The sequence below is a fragment of the Lissotriton helveticus genome, chromosome 12 (assembly GCF_964261635.1).
Source record: "Lissotriton helveticus chromosome 12, aLisHel1.1, whole genome shotgun sequence".
Taxonomy (NCBI): Eukaryota; Metazoa; Chordata; class Amphibia; order Caudata; family Salamandridae; genus Lissotriton; species Lissotriton helveticus.
Window position 1 is genome coordinate 694,849,127 of NC_136073.1, and position 21,875 is coordinate 694,871,001.

Here is a 21,875-nt window from a genome sequence, read left to right on the forward strand (position 1 = left end):
AGACTGTGTCGATGAGTTGAAGAGTGAGTGAAGGCTGAAGACACCGGGGGTGGCAGGAAGGTAGTGGGGGCTGAGAATGGGAGGGGAGAGAGGGGGGATGCTACGGTAAGGGAGGTGGTATGTTCTGTGAGTCTAGTTGGGAGGGTGGAGCAGGGGAGGGAGAAGGATCTGTCACCGGGGGGGGGGGAAGGTAAGCTCCGGACGGTGGTGTGTTCAGAGGCGTTCGTGGGGGGTGTAAGGTGGGGGGAAGGGAGCCTGGGGGTATCGAGGATGTGGGGGTATCGAGGATGTATGGGGGTGAGTGTTCTCACGTGGGGACTGAGAGTGGGGGGGAACAAAGGGTGGGATTTGTCGTTATGTGTGTCGTTCTGGTGCGGGTCTAGGTAAGAGGGGTTGTGGGTGGGAGTTGTTATGTCAGGGGAGAGAGGAATGGGAGTGATATGAGTGGGGATCAAGGGGATAGTGTTAGAGGGGCGGCTAGTGTATGAGGGAGAGATATTTGTGGCTGGGCTTGGGGAGCGTGGGGTGGTAACAGCAGGAGGGCTATTGACTAGGGTGCTGGGGGTAGAGGTGAAGTGCGTGTGGATCCTCTGCTGAGCTATGTTAGAAGGGCTGTGGGTGGGGGCTACGACGTCAGGAGTGATAGTGCTGGAGGAGTTATGGGTGGAGGTCCGCAGCTTGGAGAGGTGCTCTTTGAACTTGGGGAACAGGTTGTCTAGTAGTTCCAGGTTCTTGTCTGTGGATTGAATTAGGACAATCCCGTTATTGTAGATAGTAATGGTGGTTCTGCCAGGGAAGAGTTGGGAAGGTGTGATAGAGAGAGTTAGGCCATGAGCGGTTTTCCTGGTGGTGGAGACGGTGAGTAGGGTTAGGAACGCTTTTCTCCATTGAGCTCTGCGTGAGGTGTGGAAGATGATATCAATGTTCAGGGCTCCATTGCCCGGTGAGAAGTAGGTGTCGGCAAAGGGCGTTTCAGGGTGCGACCTCATGAAGTTGTGTTTAAAGCGTTTAGCGGCTTTTTTGGTGAGAGTGGAAGGGTAGTTGATTCTATATGTGTGCTTGCCGATGAGATCCATGTTAGGATGGCTGTAACAGTGGGTGTGGGAGGAAGAACGATAATAATACACATATGCAAAGAACAACTATCAACCGTTGGTTACAAAGCACAGGAGTGACACTAGTGAGTGGCCAAGAGTAGGCAGAAAGTATAAGAGGTAGCAGTCGGTGCAATCCAGGAGCAAACAGTGCGCAGGTGCAGCTTACAAAATGTACAATATATAATGATGCAGTACTGCTTTAAACATACATATGTCCTCACAACAGTTTATGCAGGCATGCAATTACACAGCTAGTCAGTGCATTCATAATGGTGTTGTAGATTTTTTCAAGTGAAAAAAGATGTGTATATTTTTTGTTTGACAAACGAAATTCCCAAATAATTTCAAAGAGTGGTGTGCCCAGAACACTTTGAGTGCTACTGGTTTCCGAAACATTGCACGCTCACAACTCTGTAACCACTGAAAGGTTAGCCCTGCATATGGAGATGTACAAATGACCTGCATTCTCTGGTACATTACACTTGATGTAGCTTAAAGGATTTTGCAAAAATGTAAGCGTAATTTCTCAATATTAAATAAACAAAGGTGTAACATTGCAGTGCTACCTATGTATGACTATAACATAGAGGCAAAGGATGGAACTAGCATGAAGCATGAGAATTATTCCATTACCCAGTAAAAGTGATTTCTCTACCTAGAAGTCATGAATCTTATACCTTAAATTAGATTTCATGAAAAATATGTCTACATATTGAGAGAAAATTAAACCTGTATCCAAATATCAATCCTTTCTTATTTCTGTCAAGTTATCCACCTATCCGTCTATTGTGCTTGGATAAGTAGAGATTAAAGGGGACCCTCTGGACCATGGACAAAAAAGTTGGAATAGCCCCACCAGGAACAGACTGCACTACGACTGCCAACCATCTGCTAAGAAGAATACCAACCTAAAAAGAACACGAGATACTTATGGCTGTGTAAACCTCAAGCCTTGAGAAAGCCCGAGGTCTGCACGCTAGGAGAGGACAACATATGTGCTGGCTGTCAAAAAACATCAGGTTATGAACCCTGATAGAAGAAAGTACCATAACATAGAAACATGAAAACTAAGAATAGAATAAGATTTATATAAACACTCTGATGTGATTAAAGTTTTATAACTGAAACAAATGTAATCTACCTTAATATTTTATTCTAGCATTTTGTTAAACAATATCTTCTATTCCACTATGATTTTGGCTGATGCTTAAAACAAGGATTACACTATGACAGTATAGTGAGGGTTTATAAGGTTGAGCCTAGACAGCGCTTGCGCTGTCTCTTTGAGACATGTTTTATATACTTTGTGGACTTACAGCCCACTTATTGCTTTTCATTTGTTTCTTTCAGTGCCCTGGAAAAACCTGTGCTTCTGAATGGTTAATCTTTCCTATTTGTCCCTCCTTTTCGTCGGTTGTTCACTCCCACAGAGCAGCACCCCATTCATGTGGCCCTCCATTTGTCTCATCTTACCATCTGTTTAGGAACTACTTTTCCCTTTCTCCAAGAGCATTTCACACTATGCTTTCAGTGGCTCTGAGTTCTGTAAAGAGGGCTGTACATCTTGTTCTCTTCTCCTCACATAGAATGTCAGACACTGTTTGAGGGGCTGCTTTAATTTACTTTCTCTGACTTATAAGTGAGAGGATTTCCCCCATCCTACAACCCTTCCGTTTCCCTGCTTCAGTCATCCAATCACCCTCTCCCTTTCCGTGAGCATTACTTTGTAGTCCTACGATTATGTATATTGGCTGAAAATGCACAGGAGCACCAGTTACGTTACACAAGGACCCATTCACTCTTTTTTTGGTAGGTACTAGGAGATTATGTGATTTGCCCAGATTCACAGGATGTTGAGCCGACGCAGAGACTCTAAGCCAGTTTCACAGCTCAGTAGTCGGCAGCTTTGGCTGTTAGGCCACATCCTCTCCCCTCTTGGCAACAACTACTGCCATACAATATGACAGTAATCTGCCTGCGCCTTATGTTGTGCACAATTTAATGAAGTCACGCGCAGACGGTGACAGATACAGAACAACACAGGGTGGGGTACATTAACTGTCTACTAGACGCCAACTTTGGCTGTTCTGCTGCTCTGGTAGGTGTGTGTGTGGGATGGGGAGAAAGCACCCTGGTGTCTCCAGCTTGCGGGCCCACATGCTTGAGTTGCAGCATTCGGGCCACAGAATTAACCCCTAGACTGTTAACTTTGTGTTTTTATAATAATCTGAAAGGAGCAGGCCATACTGGATGTTAGCTGAGAGACGCACAGGCTTTGCTATAGAGCAAGCAACAGCAATTTATTGGTTGTAGTCTGACTGGTTTTGTTAATGCAGGATTAAAGTCTTATGTTTACTAATGAGATCATTTTGTAAGTCCGCAACTTGCCTCTTTCTGCTCCCACCAGCTGCCCGTTGCCACAGGGGACTCCGGCCCCCAGGAAACACCGCACCAGGAGGTAAGCAAAAGAACAATGGATTTAACCCAGATCTCTAGACTGGGGTGAATGTATGATTTATTCACCATTCCGTCCATCATTTGTTTGCATAGCACTTTTCACCCTAAGTCGGATGGGTATACCCAGACGTGGGTCCCTTGCTCACTGTGCCACTGGATTCGAGCTAGCATGGCTGATGAAGGGTAATGCCCTGAAACCGGTCCCAGGATGCTTGTTTCCGGCCCAGGGAGGACCTGGCCTGGCAGTTCGGTCTGGAATGTTCCCATGAGGCACAGGGTCAAGACTGATTTGCACACCATTGGTCTAAACTGGGGTAGCATGGTAAGCAATAGAACAATGGATTTAACCCAGATCTCTAGACTGGGGTGAATGTATGATTTATTCACCATTCCGTCCATCATTTGTTTGCAAAGCACTTTTCACCCTAAGTGGGATAGGTATACCCAGACGTGAGTCCCTTGCTCACTGTGCCACTGAATTCAAGCTAGCCTGGCTGATGAAGGGTAATGCCCTGAAACCGGTCCCAGGATGCTTGTATCCGGCCCAGGAAGGGCCTGGCAGTTCGGTCTGGAATGTTCCCATGAGGCACAGGGTCAAGACTGATTTGCATATGGCTGGGTCTAAACTGGGGTGGCATAGTGAGCAAAAGAACGATGGATTTAACCCAGATCTCTTGACTGGGAGTGAATGTATGATTAATTCGGCATTCCGTCTATTATTTGTTTGCATAGCATAAGTTTCTTATGAGATAAACGGGAGTCAGCGGTTGCTTGTGGCATTTATAAACACTCTTTGGACTCACGATAGGATTGGAGTATACAGGGGCACACTTGGCTGCACATATTTACAAATTAGGCATCTCCTTTAAGGGTATGACGCATGTTACATCCAATTTGAGAATGTCAGATGCTTTAAATACAGACATGTTTGGTGACTGTCTGATTTGAAATTCTAACAAGACCTGTTATTGTTGCTCAGACTCGTTTGGCATGTACCACAGTATATTTTAAATATATGGAACTCAGGAAGGCGAAGTTATATTAATGGGTATACAAGTGTCACATTGCTATGTTCCATTTTGGGCTTGCCTGAAAATCACTCACGCCATGGGTGCTAGATGGAAGATTAGTTAAGAGGTACTAGTTGTCGGATATGAAGGGGGCTTATGCTGGTTGTGTGCTTGGCCCGCTTCAGATTCATATTCAAATGCAAAATGTGATTTGACATCCGGGCCCTCTGTGGTATTTTCCAAGATATGAGCGGAAATACTTGTTAAAACTGGCTATGCATTCATTTGGCCTCATCCGAAACATATACATATGGGCTCATTTCAGTTGGGACTGTGTTGTGCCTTGTGAATGTTTTCTTAATATTAAATGTATATAAAACAGAGACGGTGAAACATTTCTTCTCTTCTACATTAACCATCGGTGTATGGGTGAGACTTGACGGTTTTTTGAAGGCGTGCAAGGTTTTCTTCACTCCATTGTCACGTCCATAGTTGAACATAAGATGCACATGATGCAAATCAATCCACTTATTATGCTGATAGTATGGGGCAATTGTGGAAAGCCAAATGATATTGAAATACAATGCTGATTAAGTGGTGCTTGGCTTGCTGAGACTGGCAGTTGTGGTTTTCCCAGGTCAGAGTCCACATCTCTCCTGCCTTGGTTACCGGTTGCCAGAAGATCCACGTTCAAGCTGCTTTTTATCACCCACAAAGCAATACATGGAATAGGACCACTCTTCATCAGGAATAAAATCACCAAACACATTCAACAAAGGAACCTCCGCTTTAAAGGAGCTTCTCGCCTCAAAATCCCACCATACAAGAAAAAACCATGGGTGGCACATCCTTCTCTGTTCAAGCAGCCAAACTATGGAACTCTTTACCCCCAACATAAGGTCCACCGACAACCACCTTATCTTCAGAAAACTACTCAAGATTTGGCTCTTCCCCACATAAGCACCATACGCAAATAGAAATTTACAGCATATCCCTCTGTATATAAGCATTTGTTTGCACTATAGATATGTACCTATCTTTGTGTATTACTTTGTATAAACATGTAAAATAATGTTATGTTGTTAAGAGAAAATAATAATAATAAATAAATAAATAAATAAATCATCCTTGGTCTACATGTACATACTTCCATTGTGCATCTATGTACCTTTCATGTACTTGGATCTGCGTGTCTGTTACTTTTTTTTCTGAAAAAAGCATATCCAATGCACTACCCTATTTCTCATCCTGTGCCTCTATCAATATCTCTAATCTACATATACTTACCTCTTATGTATCTATATACTTTCAATGTACTTATGGATCTATATATTTATCACGTTCTTCTAATTTAGCATTTCCAGTGTACTACCCTATTTCTCAGCCTATACTTCGCTCAATATATCTTCTAGTCCAACCTTCTGACTCATCTCAAACTTCTTTCTACTACTCCTTCCAATGCACTACCCTATCTCTCATCCTATACATCTATCAATACATCCTTTAAACCAACTCTCTCATTTATCCCAAACCCCATACCACTACTATGATCTCCAAAATAACCCTTTCTAGACTCTCTCCTACTCTACCCCTCCTTGCATCATCTGACACCTCTTTTTACTATACCGATCCCCTAAAACAATCCTTTCTAAACTCTTCCCTGACTCCTCGCCTCCAAAACTCCCTTTTACTCATCCAAAAGCCTCCTCCCACTGCGAAGACCTAAAAAAAAAAAAGAAAAAAATCCTTCACTCTTTTATCCCTCCGCAATCCTTTTCCATCAAAATTAACAGACTAACATGTTCACATCTCAAATTCCATATACAACTATACTAATATGCTACCCAAATAACTGAATAACATATCCACTACTCAAATTACTTCATATTTATACTATACTAATTTTCAACACTAATCCTTTATGGGTCCCGGAGTAGAGTGCTACTCGCCGAAAAAGCGCTTCGACGCCTTGTCAAGGGTAGTAAGCGCTATATAAATGCAATTACAATACAATACAATACAATACCCACAGGGCTTGAACTCTGTAGATTTGGGAGTGACTTATTCCCTAGTACCCTATGCAATTTTCTTTTGGTCATAAATCTGTCTCAAAGAGATAAGGGTAGCTGCATCTGTTGGTGCGGAAGTTAAGGAACTAATGTCAGTAAGCACAGATGATGCTTATAAGGGCCTGCATCTGTCCTGTGTGGTGCAGAAGGACTCAGCCATCTAGGCCCATTGGCGCCACCTGCCAGCGTGCAGGAGTATTGCAAAAACTCCGTCAACTAGGGGAAAAAGTCTTGACGCCTAGGGCATATTCAAAAAGTGAATAATCAGCAGTTTGAAATCCATATCAATTATGACAGGACCAATAAATAATCAAGCAAAAATGTGAATGTAATTTTTTTAAGGAAGTAAAGGGAATCAAATTAAGCTCAGAAAGCCTATGTGTGTGGTTGTAAAAATTAAAACATCCCGGAGGGCCAGTGACATTTCCCAAACCTTTCCCCTAGAAATGGGACAAAATGACTCTTTGTTGTGGCAACCTGGTCCCTTTATACTGGTAGTGCAGTACTTGGCCACCTGGAGTTGCCCTATCATAAAATTAGGCCTCTATACTCTTTAGGAGGGGATTAAAGTATTAACATGAATATTTATATAGAGCATTTCCACAGCTAATTGGTTGCAACAATGCGCTTGTTCTGTGCGTGAGGGCATAGACGGGAAATCTCGCCATATTCAAGATGGACCAGCATAAGCACGGAACAATAGGGATTATGCATGACAGCTCCCCTTAATGTGGGGTCTTAAGAAATCAGACTGAACAACCACCCTGCCTCAGAAAATGTTTATGGTTGTTGCCCCTTTAAGTGACAGTATTCAAACTAAAGAGAACGACTCACTTAACATCAGGCACAGTTGGCGAGTGTAAAGTGACAAATTCATGCTGAGAAGATTTTGAGTAGGAAAAAAATCTAACCATCAGATCAGGCACTTGATGAAAAATTGACCTTGGTGAAATGCCTAGAATTTCATCCGAAACATTTTAGAGAATAGCGTAGTAATTTAGTTATTTACACTGGAGTGGCTGGTGATTTGTGAAGATGACCCGCTAATAAATGCCCTTCCACAGAATATATCTATGACCCAGAAGGCATGATAGGCAGGACTAAAGTCGGACTCAACCAAAGATAAACAAGCTTAATTAAGTTTCATAATTCAGTTTAGGGTCCAAACTATGTTTTGTCTGAAAGAGTCGTTTATCTGTAAATCGGTTATCAATTCCCTGTGGTCGTCCGGCTCATTCTACTACATCTAAAATTTGCAGCGGGCTAAAGTATTTGACTGGAAGGACAGCTGAAATGTGCTGCACAACACACAGCTATGAGTGGTTTGAAAGCTTAATAAAATGTCTGTTGTGCAGAATTCTTGGACACCTCCCTGATAATTACAGGGGAGGGTGCCATGCTCAGGAAGCTTTACAACCTGCCAGGATTGCGCTAATTACTGCAGGGGGTGGGGAAGACTGCATGGAGCCCAGGGAGGCTGCAGAGCGCGCGCTGCTTCCAACCCCAGCTCTGGATTCGAGTGCGGCGTGCCTGTAATTAGACTCACAGCTGTATCCCATCTAGCTGAGGGAATTGCAGCCCCCCCACCCCCCGTTTTACGCTGGCAGCAAGGACGGCAAATTAGGTGGCCAAGACCAACAGCCTGGTAGCATTAAAATAGCAAACGAGGTAACGGGCTGCGGGCAGTGGTGCAGCGAGGTCCGTGGAGGGAACGGCCTCCTCTAAACCCTGTTATTAGTGACTACTGACTCTTCTCTCTGGTGGGAAAAGTCCAAAACGCTGGTTGCAGCAGGATAGCTAATCAACCCACGAAAAACACATGACACTACAGACCTCAAATGGCTTCCATTCTAGTAACCTTGGTGTTATGAAGGGAGAAAATGGCGGGGACACCCTGCTTTTCCTGTAAAATGACTGTCTTTGCTAAAGAGCATAATGAATGAGTTGCCTACAGATGTAACGGTCCTTCTTCCAGATAAAAGCTGAGTCCCCAGTTATACACTCACTCAGAGTCCTTAGTTACCACCCTCTATGAAGGGAAGCTCAACGAGAGGTCGGGCATCGGGTGAGCAGCATATCGAAAGAGTAGAACCTGTGTAGTGAACGCCTCAGGCCAGGTTCTGGATCCGCATATAGACCAGCTCGCGCCATCCTTCTCAAGAGGGCCATGACCAAGGCCAGTGACTCCTTAGGCTTGAGGGTTGAAGCACCATTTCATCTCATCCCACGTGTGTGCTCAGGCTCTGACGTCTTTTACAACAAGGGGTGGTGAGGGACAGAGTCTCTGAATTAAGCAGAATACTCTCACCCAGTCAAGTGATCAGGGCTAGATCCAACACCGTTTTTTAGCTCATTGCACCATCCCAGTTTCAGAACCTGGCTGTATGCAAATTAGTCTGTCCCTGGCCCAGTGCATCATGGGAACAGGGCAGACCAGACTACAAAAGCCAATTCTTTCACTGGGAAGGAAACAAGCTTCCGGGGACCGGTTTCTGGCATTACAGCCGTCTTCGGCCCGGCTTGCTTGAATCCTGATGGTGCAATGAGCAAGGGACTCATGTCTGAGTATACCCTTCCACGCTTAGGGTGGACAAAAATATTTACAACAAGGGGTGGTGAGGGACAGAGTCTCTGAATTAAGCAAAATACTCTCACCCAGTCAAGTGATCAGGGCTAGATCCAACACCGTTTTTTAGCTCATTGCACCATCCCAGTTTCAGAACCTGGCTGTATGCAAATTAGTCTGTCCCTGGCCCAGTGCATCATGGGAACAGGGCAGACCAGACTACAAAAGCCAATTCTTTCACTGGGAAGGAAACAAGCTTCCGGGGACCGGTTTCTGGCATTACAGCCGTCTTCGGCCCGGCTTGCTTGAATCCTGATGGTGCAATGAGCAAGGGACTCATGTCTGAGTATACCCTTCCACGCTTAGGGTGGACAAAAATATTTACAACAAGGGGTGGTGAGGGATAGAGTCTCTGAATTAAGCAGAATACTCTCACCCAGTCAAGTGATCAGGGCTAGATCCAACACCGTTTTTTAGCTCATTGCACCATCCCAGTTTCAGAACCTGGCTGTATGCAAATTAGTCTGTCCCTGGCCCAGTGCATCATGGGAACAGGGCAGACCAGACTACAAAAGCCAATTCTTTCACTGGGAAGGAAACAAGCTTCCGGGGACCGGTTTCTGGCATTACAGCCGTCTTCGGCCCGGCTTGCTTGAATCCTGATGGTGCAATGAGCAAGGGACTCATGTCTGAGTATACCCTTCCACGCTTAGGGTGGACAAAAATATTTACAACAAGGGGTGGTGAGGGACAGAGTCTCTGAATTAAGCAGAATACTCTCACCCAGTCAAGTGATCAGGGCTAGATCCAACACCGTTTTTTAGCTCATTGCACCATCCCAGTTTCAGAACCTGGCTGTATGCAAATTAGTCTGTCCCTGGCCCAGTGCATCATGGGAACAGGGCAGACCAGACTACAAAAGCCAATTCTTTCACTGGGAAGGAAACAAGCTTCCGGGGACCGGTTTCTGGCATTACAGCCGTCTTCGGCCCGGCTTGCTTGAATCCTGATGGTGCAATGAGCAAGGGACTCATGTCTGAGTATACCCTTCCACGCTTAGGGTGGACAAAAATATTTACAACAAGGGGTGGTGAGGGACAGAGTCTCTGAATTAAGCAGAATACTCTCACCCAGTCAAGTGATCAGGGCTAGATCCAACACCGTTTTTTAGCTCATTGCACCATCCCAGTTTCAGAACCTGGCTGTATGCAAATTAGTCTGTCCCTGGCCCAGTGCATCATGGGAACAGGGCAGACCAGACTACAAAAGCCAATTCTTTCACTGGGAAGGAAACAAGCTTCCGGGGACCGGTTTCTGGCATTACAGCCGTCTTCGGCCCGGCTTGCTTGAATCCTGATGGTGCAATGAGCAAGGGACTCATGTCTGAGTATACCCTTCCACACTTAGGGTGGACAAAAATATTTACAACAAGGGGTGGTGAGGGACAGAGTCTCTGAATTAAGCAGAATACTCTCACCCAGTCAAGTGATCAGGGCTAGATCCAACACCGTTTTTTAGCTCATTGCACCATCCCAGTTTCAGAACCTGGCTGTATGCAAATTAGTCTGTCCCTGGCCCAGTGCATCATGGGAACAGGGCAGACCAGACTACAAAAGCCAATTCTTTCACTGGGAAGGAAACAAGCTTCCGGGGACCGGTTTCTGGCATTACAGCCGTCTTCGGCCCGGCTTGCTTGAATCCTGATGGTGCAATGAGCAAGGGACTCATGTCTGAGTATACCCTTCCACGCTTAGGGTGGACAAAAATATTTACAACAAGGGGTGGTGAGGGACAGAGTCTCTGAATTAAGCAGAATACTCTCACCCAGTCAAGTGATCAGGGCTAGATCCAACACCGTTTTTTAGCTCATTGCACCATCCCAGTTTCAGAACCTGGCTGTATGCAAATTAGTCTGTCCCTGGCCCAGTGCATCATGGGAACAGGGCAGACCAGACTACAAAAGCCAATTCTTTCACTGGGAAGGAAACAAGCTTCCGGGGACCGGTTTCTGGCATTACAGCCGTCTTCGGCCCGGCTTGCTTGAATCCTGATGGTGCAATGAGCAAGGGACTCATGTCTGAGTATACCCTTCCACGCTTAGGGTGGACAAAAATATTTACAACAAGGGGTGGTGAGGGACAGAGTCTCTGAATTAAGCAGAATACTCTCACCCAGTCAAGTGATCAGGGCTAGATCCAACACCGTTTTTTAGCTCATTGCACCATCCCAGTTTCAGAACCTGGCTGTATGCAAATTAGTCTGTCCCTGGCCCAGTGCATCATGGGAACAGGGCAGACCAGACTACAAAAGCCAATTCTTTCACTGGGAAGGAAACAAGCTTCCGGGGACCGGTTTCTGGCATTACAGCCGTCTTCGGCCCGGCTTGCTTGAATCCTGATGGTGCAATGAGCAAGGGACTCATGTCTGAGTATACCCTTCCACGCTTAGGGTGGACAAAAATATTTACAACAAGGGGTGGTGAGGGACAGAGTCTCTGAATTAAGCAGAATACTCTCACCCAGTCAAGTGATCAGGGCTAGATCCAACACCGTTTTTTAGCTCATTGCACCATCCCAGTTTCAGAACCTGGCTGTATACAAATTAGTCTGTCCCTGGCCCAGTGCATCATGGGAACAGGGCAGACCAGACTACAAAAGCCAATTCTTTCACTGGGAAGGAAACAAGCTTCCGGGGACCGGTTTCTGGCATTACAGCCGTCTTCGGCCCGGCTTGCTTGAATCCTGATGGTGCAATGAGCAAGGGACTCATGTCTGAGTATACCCTTCCACGCTTAGGGTGGACAAAAATATTTACAACAAGGGGTGGTGAGGGACAGAGTCTCTGAATTAAGCAGAATACTCTCACCCAGTCAAGTGATCAGGGCTAGATCCAACACCGTTTTTTAGCTCATTGCACCATCCCAGTTTCAGAACCTGGCTGTATGCAAATTAGTCTGTCCCTGGCCCAGTGCATCATGGGAACAGGGCAGACCAGACTACAAAAGCCAATTCTTTCACTGGGAAGGAAACAAGCTTCCGGGGACCGGTTTCTGGCATTACAGCCGTCTTCGGCCCGGCTTGCTTGAATCCTGATGGTGCAATGAGCAAGGGACTCATGTCTGAGTATACCCTTCCACGCTTAGGGTGGACAAAAATATTTACAACAAGGGGTGGTGAGGGACAGAGTCTCTGAATTAAGCAGAATACTCTCACCCAGTCAAGTGATCAGGGCTAGATCCAACACCGTTTTTTAGCTCATTGCACCATCCCAGTTTCAGAACCTGGCTGTATGCAAATTAGTCTGTCCCTGGCCCAGTGCATCATGGGAACAGGGCAGACCAGACTACAAAAGCCAATTCTTTCACTGGGAAGGAAACAGGCTCTGACGTCAACATTCACTCTCTCTGGGTAGTGCAGCATTGAATTTATTGGTAGACATATCGTCAAACCTCGATCAATGGCACCGACAGATCATCAATGCAGCCCACGCCACTTTCAGAAAGGTCACCACCTGCTACCGGGCCATAAACCGCCTTTAATGGCCCAGCAAGGGCAAAGAAGGCACCAACTGTTTTGTTTCAAGATAGTGCACCTGGGGTTTAGAATGTAAATTTGACAATTTATGACCCGTTCACTCATCGAGCTGTGGGCCCCATAAAACAGGCCTTGACAAAGTCAATCTTTTGGGATTTTGTTCAGTGAAAATGTTTTCTTTGCTTCAGCTGGGGTATAGACGGATGTAAAGCTTTCCTCGCATACAGAGAATAGTCATAGCACAGACTGCAGCACTGTGGGAAACTCTGGTGCAGGATTGTTACTGTTACAATCACATGTCAAGGCAGCTACAATAAAACAGCTTCAGAGCCCTGAAAGACAAGGGAGTAGGAATGAGGAGACAGAAATGATGGAGATAGAGGCAGGAGGAAGGGAGGTGGGAGGCAGACAGTCTGTAAGCGCATAAGTATATTACAAGGCATGTATGAAAGGTATTTTTTTTTAAGGAGTCATTGGTGGCACCAATTTCAAGGATTGGAAGGAGGGAGATGGGTCATCGTTCTATAGTTCCACACCATTTTGAACTGAGAATTGTTTTCCCATTCTTTTGGATTCGGTGATGAGCTAGAACTGAGATCATGTTTAAGTTCATAACATGGCGCAATATTTTTTCCCCCGCAGTTTTATATAGAGCAAACTTGACCCGAAGGTATCAGAGCGCTTTACATGAGCATTCATTTTTTTTGTTAGGCATGGGGAATTGAGTGATTTGAAAAGTGATTTCAATTTAAACATTTAGGTGCTTGATTATTGTAGATTTTGGAGACAAGGGAAACAAATTGTAATCTTCGGTGTAGCAAAGCCGATGTAATTCAAGCATCCTTGACACCGAAAGGTTCAGTGTAGACAGCTACAGATGAAGTTTCACACAGCACAGAAGCAATTCAAGATGCGCTCGCAGAGATTGGTCAAGCGCAGTACCTAGAGCAGCAGAGTCTGCAACCCTCGCAGAAATGGAACACAAATGCAATAGCACTAGTGCAAGCTTCCCTCACACACAGGCCAGGTGCCTGCACGGTACAACAGTATATGCTGAATATAACAGTATACGCGGAATTCTGGCGCAGGGGATATTCATAAGGTGAGGAATCCACAGGCAGATGTATCCATCAGAATGCACGCCTGTGCTGCAGTTGTATGCTTTCTCAATTTGTGAAAGATTAACTGTGGTGGTAGCAGATTGTTGCATCATCAGAAAACCTTCCTTTCATATGTGATCAAACATAGGTTTAGATCTAGCACACATGTGATGCTGAAGATGGAAAATTGAAACAGAGGGATGCCTTTTCTATGAGGGAATGGGAATATGTCATCTAGCCCGAGCCCTATGGAGTTGGTGTGATATCATCATCATCAATATGCACAAAGTCTACTAAATAGTGGTCATCCACATCCGAGCTGGAGAATTCCCCATCAATGCTACTATAGGAGCGGTGTGCTTTTCTGACGGAGATGCTGAGGTAGTGGAGTCGCAGGCTGGTTGCAGACCTGGAGGTTGTGGATTTGATTCCACCTCTTGCCGAGGTTGAGGATTAATAGGAGCAGGCAATCTCTGGTAAATGTCCTTAACCATCTCCTGTAATAGAGTTAGTTTGCATTTCAAGCATGCAGAGAGAACCATCCTGCACATATTTTGCATCTGTCCTTGCATGTTGATTCATCGGAGATCATTGTTGTGCACAGAACTATTGGCTGTGGGGTGTGCGAATCAGGAGGCAGGTGCTCACCGAGTCATTAAATCAGTGGAACTTCATACGGAATATTGTAACAGTGCAATTTTTAGACATCCTCAGCAAGGAGTTCGCAGCTGTCGTCCCTCAGTCTCCCAGGGCTGGCTTTAGAGTTATATAGGAGACCACTCATCATGAATTCCTCCCCTAAATATGTTACCACACATGTTTGTATCCATAGGGGCCAGGCTATTAAAGGTCTGGCTTATCTGTGTCGTGCCATCCTCTATCCTGACCCCTTCTGTTTATTATCCATGTTTTATTCCTAGGGGCAAGGCAGCTAGAGGACTGCTTTTTAGCCCAAACTGTGCAAGAATATTTGGTGGTGAAGGGGTAGATAGAGGTTTCAGAGGTACAAAAGGAGGCTCATGCAAGGACAACACCAAACCAAGTGGCAGTGCTAATTTCTAGGAGCTTTTCAGTCCTGTCTTTGTGCACATTCAACATATCAACCAATTTATAAAGAAAAGTTGGCAGACATACCATTAATCTCCTTTTAAGAAAGCACCTAGTTAAGTGGACTACTGAATACTTTGTGGAAGTTATCCCCAGTACATCCATGGCCGCCACACCACCCGCTTTTGCAGTCAAATGTTTTTAGATAATATACCTGTGAAACATGGTATGAATTTAATAACTGCCTAGTCCAAGAGCACACTTGTTAAGTGAATGCTGGTTATTTGCACAACATTAATTTCTGACAGAACTTAAAAAATACCAAAAGTAATGAGAAAAATAGAATACATACCATAAAGATTTATATCAGAGATGGAACATTAGAGTGAGACCGCGGAATTTCCCATGAATACGCTCTCTAAGAGCTACCTTCACGGGAACAGAGCAACAACACAACGTAAACACCCAAGGCTTCTAAAAATCTATTGTTACACTTAAAACATGCCACTTCAGACTTACTTTCTTTTTTTTTTTTAAACACAGCTTTCACTTTCTTGCTATCTGAGATAAATAGCAGGTTTCCCTCTATAAATTTGTATTAACATAACATAATAGACCCTTCTAATAGGCCATATCCAACGAATACAAGCTTGAGGTACAAGCTCTGATTCTGAACGAGAAAGATTCAAGATCCATAGCCAAGAAACTGATCCTCTATATTAAGAATCGATTACAGGGATGGATGCATCAAACAGTCAGGTCACTATCTATCAGTTCCACTATGGCAGTCAAATTCAGGAAGCATATTGATTTGCTGGCATCAGAGCAGAACTGCCGACAGATGATTCAACCATGACCAGGCCTCGGGGAAGCTGTGTGTTGAGGTCAAAGGGTCAATGCTTCCGGCCACATGCTTTACAGTTAGTCATACGTGGGCATCCACCTACAGAAATCCCTTACGGATGTTAAACCAAATCCTCCTTGGATAATGAAGGAATACCACCATATCAAAATTACCCGAATGTTTGATTAGCATTTCAATTTACACGACAGACAATGCGAGTATAAGAAGCTGCCCGAATACAGAGAAGTACATGGCAGAATTTCCAAGTAGCAATAATGAAACAATTTATAATAATAATTCCTGGTTAAGTGTACCACTACTATTCCAAAAAAGGGGGAAATTCTACATAAATCCAGTCTTTTAGCATCACTGCTGTTAGAATACAAGCCAAGCACTGGGCAATGCTAGGATCCGACAGAGATGTGCCAATGCACACTCCTGTTTACCTACACAAAACAGTACTCAGGGATCCCACCAGATCGGTCAATGAAACATAACTCCATCTTTAGCAATAAACCCCTTAATAAATCCTTATTTATTACCACTGGGATCCTACCAGGAAGACTGTTGTCACAACATTTATGTCTCCAACCACTGTACTCACAACAGCATGATCTATCACCACGTACCATGTTATTGTCCTACAAAATAACGTGTTGATACAGAACTCTGAACATACATTCCACAAAGCTAAAACATGCAATTAACTAGCAATGAAGGAACTCCAACGGGACTTCGCCCGCTAGCTAACTACTACACATTCACATCAGCGTGTGCAATGGGCACTGCATACCAACCAAGGTCGATATGCAGTTGTTGGGACCACCCTGAGGTTTCAGCTGTCAAGCTGCTCAACATCAATTTTTACATAAGGATCAAACAAAGCACCAGTTTTACTCACTAATAACGAAAGAGGTCCACAAATCTAAGCTGACTTCTGTCTGCGGAGTTCCTTCGGAAAAATCACCCAGGGATTTTCAAATAAGGTGCAAATGGCATACTAAGGGCAGACTAGCCCTCTGTGGTAGGCAAATGTGGTCAGATATTGCATCATATTTAGACCACCTGCCAGACGATAGAAAGTACAAGTGAAGGCTATCTTCTTAGAAGGGGAAGGAACATCTTCGGCCACAATAGACTCAGCCATGAACATCATAACCATTTGGATTCAGGCAGTTAGCTGCAGCAGCTGTATTCCGTCACCAAGGACAGGTGAATATTATGGAATGATTATGGGTGTAGAAAATCTGCCTTTTCAGCATAGTCACCCTGTATCTTTTGCTGGATCCTATATTTTTGCTGGTGTTAGACCTCTGTGCACTTTAACGTTACTAGTGACTGTGCTCCCCCTTTAAACATGGTTGAACAGGTATTTTCCTAACTGGTACTTTTCACTTATTTACAAGTCCTTAGAATATGGTACAAGATGAACCTAGGGCTTGTAAGATAAATGCCACTAGTTGACTGCAGAAGGTATTGTGCCATCTACAAGAGTGATAGTGTAAAACACAATTTCAGGCCTACCATTATTGCCTGACTGAAGCAGTTTAAAAACTGCAATTCGACCGGTCGAAAAAAAACCTTTTGACAGGTCAAAACCTCCCTTTTAAATATTAATAAGTCAGCGCTATGTAGGCCTTGGCATCTACAAGGCAGGTTGAATAGTATTTTAAAGTAGGACATGTAAAAATTGAATGTTACTATGTACTTACAAGGACTAGGAGCCAAAAACTATTTTTCACTGTGGCAGGTCTAGCTGTCCTATGTAGAAAATCAGAGTATGCATTAAAAATCCTAATATTGTATCTCAGGAATGGGACTAGCTAGAAAAATAATTATGCTCTAGAAAAAAGGGGCAACTCAGTAACCCAGGGACCTGGGTAGGACAATTATTATCGACGCAAGTGGCCCTATAGGGGGAAGTGTGGCCCTTGTCTTCCACTGTAATAGTTCCAAAAAACTTTTCTCTTAAGTAAGGTTTATTATGTAATTTGTTCATTTATTTTAACCAGTTATCCTGTTTTAAAGCAAGGACTATGATGCACAAGTTACTTACCTTCGGTAACGATATATCTGTAAGAAACATTTGTTAGCTAGATTCCTCATCTTAGACGTCAGACTGGGCGTCAGACTGGATCCGGAAAGTTTTCGTCAGCAGTACCCCTGCGCGTCGCAAGGCGTCGTCTGCGGCTCCGCGTCAGTCGTCGGCGGCATGATCGCCGGAAGAACGTCGTCGGAGTACTTAGGGGCCGCCCTCGCGTGCTGACATCAGTTCTGTACACAGCTTTCCGCGCCAGTAACGCAGACCCATGATAGAAACCGACACTGGTGCCATGAAACTAGGGCCCTGAAAGGGATGTCCTTAACCCTAGATATCGGTTCGCAGAACGGGGAGGATGGGTGCGGCGGTGAGGAATCTAACTAACTAATGTTGCTTACAGATATATCGTTACAGAAAGTAAGTAACTTGTGCATCTGAAAGAAACACGTTAGTTAGATTCCTCACCATAGAATAGATACCCCAGCAATACCAACCCCGGTGGTGGGTCTGCGAACCAAGATCACACCAGAAAGTCCTGGAGAACAGAACGGCCGAAAAAGCCATCTCACCAGGACTTGGCTGTCCAGGCAGTAGTGCCTAGCAAACGTGTGCAGCGAGGCCCAGGTAGCTGCCTGACAGATGTCCTGCAAGGGAACTCCCCTACCCAGGGCAGAAAGTAGCCACCGTGGCCCGAGTGTAATGGGCTCGCAGCCCAACAGGAGGCTCCTTTTTCGTCAAGGAGTAGCAAACCTTGATGCACAAGACAACCCACCGAGAGATGGTCCGCTTGTGCACTGCCTGTCCCTTCTTAGCGCCCACGTAACCAACAAAGAGCTGGTCGTCCACCCCGAACTGGCGTGTGCGATCTAGATAGAAGCAGGGCGCACGTTTTGGGTTCAGACGGTGGAGCCTCTCTTTATCTTTCGAAGGATGCGGAGGCGGAAAGAAGGTGGGCAAGATGATGGACTGCCTGATGTGAAAGGCTGTGACTACCTTGGGCAGGAAAGAAGGACGAGTCCTCAGAACAACTTTGTCCGGATGGACAGAGAGGAAAGGAGGTTTAGAAGATAGAGCCAGGAGCTCACTCAATCTCCTGGCAGTTGTGATGGCAACCAGGAATGCAGTTTTAAGAGTCAGAAGACGAACAGGACAGTTATCAAGTGGCTCAAAGGGAGCGCACATCAGATATGTCAGAACAAGATTCAAGTCCCACTGAGGAATCACAAAGGGAAAAAGAGGAAACATGTGTGTGATGCCTTTCAAGAATCTATTTACAACAGGGGACTTGAAAAGAGAAGGCTGATCAGGAAGCCTTAAGAAGGCTGAAATGGCCGAGAGGTAGCCCTTGAGAGAGCCCAGAGCAGAGCCCTGCTGGGCAAGAGACAGAAGGAAGAGGAGAACCTCTAAAAGGGGGGCAGAGAGTGGATCCACAGCCTTTGCTGTGCACCATGCCAAAAATTTGTTCCACCTTCAGGCGTATACCGTTTTTGTTGAGGGACGCCTGGCTGCCAGAATCACATCACAGACTTCAGGAGGCAAGTTAAATGGCCTCAACTGTCGCCGCTCAATCTCCACCCATGTAGGTGGAGACTGGAGAGGTTCGGGTGGAGGACCATCCCCTGCTGCTGCGACAGAAGGTCCTCCTGAAGAGGCAGACGAATCGGGGGATCGACTGACATGCTGAGTAGCTCGGGATACCAGTATCTTCATGCCCAGTCCGGAGCTACAAGGATGACTTGGGCCTGGTCTCGCCTGATCTTCTTCAGCACTCTGGGCAAAAGTGGTATAGGCGGAAAGGCGTACAACAGACCGCAGCTGCACTCACGAAGAAAAGCGTCTCGGAGCGAGTGCCGCTTTGGAAATTCCAACGCGCAGAACTGATGACATTGCGCATTCTCTTCGGTGGCAAATAGATCTAACCAAGGCTCTCCCCACTGTTGAAAGAGACCTTGCGCCACGCCTGAGTTCAGACGCCATTTGTGATCCATCATGCACCTGCGGCTGAGTTCGTCCGCCCTGGCGTTCAGGGACCTGCCAGGTGTTGAACCACCAGGGTGACGCCCTGGTGTTCCAGCCATGTCCAGAGGCGCAGAGCCTCCTGGCAAAGGGTCCACGACCCCACCCCGCCCTGTTTGTTGCAGTACCACATGGCGGTGGTGTTGTCCGTGAACACCTGCACTAGACTTCCCCGTACAGAGGGAAGGAATACCTTCAGTGCAAGACCACTCGCCCGCAGCTCCAGAAGGTTGATGTGGAGCCGGGACTCCGCCGGAGACCAGAGGCCTCTGATCTCCCTCTCTCCCATGTGGCCCCTCCCCCATCCCAAGAGGGACGCATCTGTCACCGCTACGTGCTCCGGTTGGGTAAGGGAGACAGATCTGCCGCTGACCCAATCGCGATTCTAGAGCCACCACTGCAACTGGCTCGCAGTGCCCTCCGAGATCAGGACATGGTCGGACAGGTTGCCCTGATGCTGTGCCCACTGAAACTGCAGAGCTCGCATCCGCCACCTGGCGTGATGCACCAAAAGGATGCAGGAGGCCATCAGCCCCAGGAGCCGCAGCGTCAACCTGACCGAGACTCGGGATAAAGGCTGAAAGATCGAAATCAGAGCCTGAATATCCCGAACCAGCTGTTCGGGGGGATAAACCCGAAACCGCACCGAGTCTAGAACCGCTCCGATGAAAAGGAGCTTCTGAGAGGGGCAGAGGTGTGACTTCGGCACGTTGATGGAGAACCCCAGCGAGTACAGGAGGTCGGCCGTAGTCTGGAGGTGGAAGACGACTAGTTGGGGCGAGCCCGCCTTCAACAACCAATTGTCGAGATAGGGGAAGACTGAAACCCCTAAAAGATGAGCTGCGACCACCGCCATCACTTTCGTGAACACCCGTGGGGCGCTGGTAAGGCCAAAGGGGAGCACGATAAACTGAAAGTGCTCGTGGCCTACCGTGAACCGCAGGTAACGCCGGTGGGCCGGCAGGACGGGGATCTGGAAATATGCGTCCTGCAAGTCCAACGCTACCATCCAGTCTTCTGGGTCCAGGGCAGCTAGGACCTGAGCCAAAGTCAGCATCTTGAACTTCTCCTTCCAGAGGAAGCTGTTGACGCTCCGTAGGTCCAAGATAGGGCGTAGGCCTCCTTTGCCCTTCTTGGGTACAAGAAAGTAGTGGGAATAGCAACCACATCCTACTTCTGGCCCAGGAACGCGCTCGATGGCCCCCTTGGCCAAGAGGGCCGTAACTTCCTCCTGCAGAGGTTGCAAGTGATCCCCTGACATGCGGTGGTACTGCGGTGGCATGGCTGGAGGGGTCGCCTCGAAGGGGAGGGAGTAGCCCCTTCGGACGATTTGCAGCACCCACCTGTCCGACGTGATGGTACGCCAGTGGGGGAGGTGATGGCGGACCCTGCCCCCCAATGGCGACGAATGGGCCTGAAATGCCGGACTAGGAAGGCTTAGAGGCAGAAGCTGCAGGGGTGGGTGTGGACTGACCCTGCCGGTGTCCCTCGTTACCGCCACGGCGGTAACCACGTCTGCGAATGCGTTGAGCCTGGGTCTGCGGCCTGTGGCTGGCGGGACGTGCAGGGGCGCCCCTTCCTTGGCCACGAAAGGAGCGAAAAACTGAAGTTTGCTGGCGTTGGCCTAGGCCCAAGGAATTGGCTGTAGCCCTGGAGTCCTTGAAACGCTCCAGCGCACTGTCCGCCTTGTCGCCAAAAAGGCGACGGCCATCAAAGGGCATGTCCATGAGGGTGGCCTTGACATCCCCCGAAAAGTTGGTGGACGTCAGCCAGGCAAGGTGGCGAACTGTCGTGGCAATCGCCCTACCCAGCGAGTCCGTGGTATAGAGTCCACACAGTATCGAGTAGTGCGCTGCATCCCGCCCTTCCGCTTGGGCTTGGGTGAGCTTTGCCCAGGCCTCCTCCGGGCACTGTGGCAGCACCTCTGCAACCGTATCCCACAGAGAGTGGGTGTAACGGCCCTAAAGGCAGGCGGTGTTGACAGACCGCAGCCCCAAACTCAGGGAGGAGAACAGTTTTTTCCCAAACTGATCATACCTTTTAGATTCCCGATCCGGAGGAGCTGTCGGGAATGCGGTCTGGGATGTAGAGGCCT

At 46.7% G+C, this 21,875-nt stretch overlaps 1 protein-coding gene across 2 annotated transcripts in view; it reads right to left on the reverse strand.

Annotated features, from left to right (window-relative positions):
- HYDIN (HYDIN axonemal central pair apparatus protein) overlaps positions 1 to 21,875 on the reverse strand; it is a 3,619,565-nt gene that overhangs the window by 2,778,395 nt on the left and 819,295 nt on the right. The window lies entirely within an intron of this gene.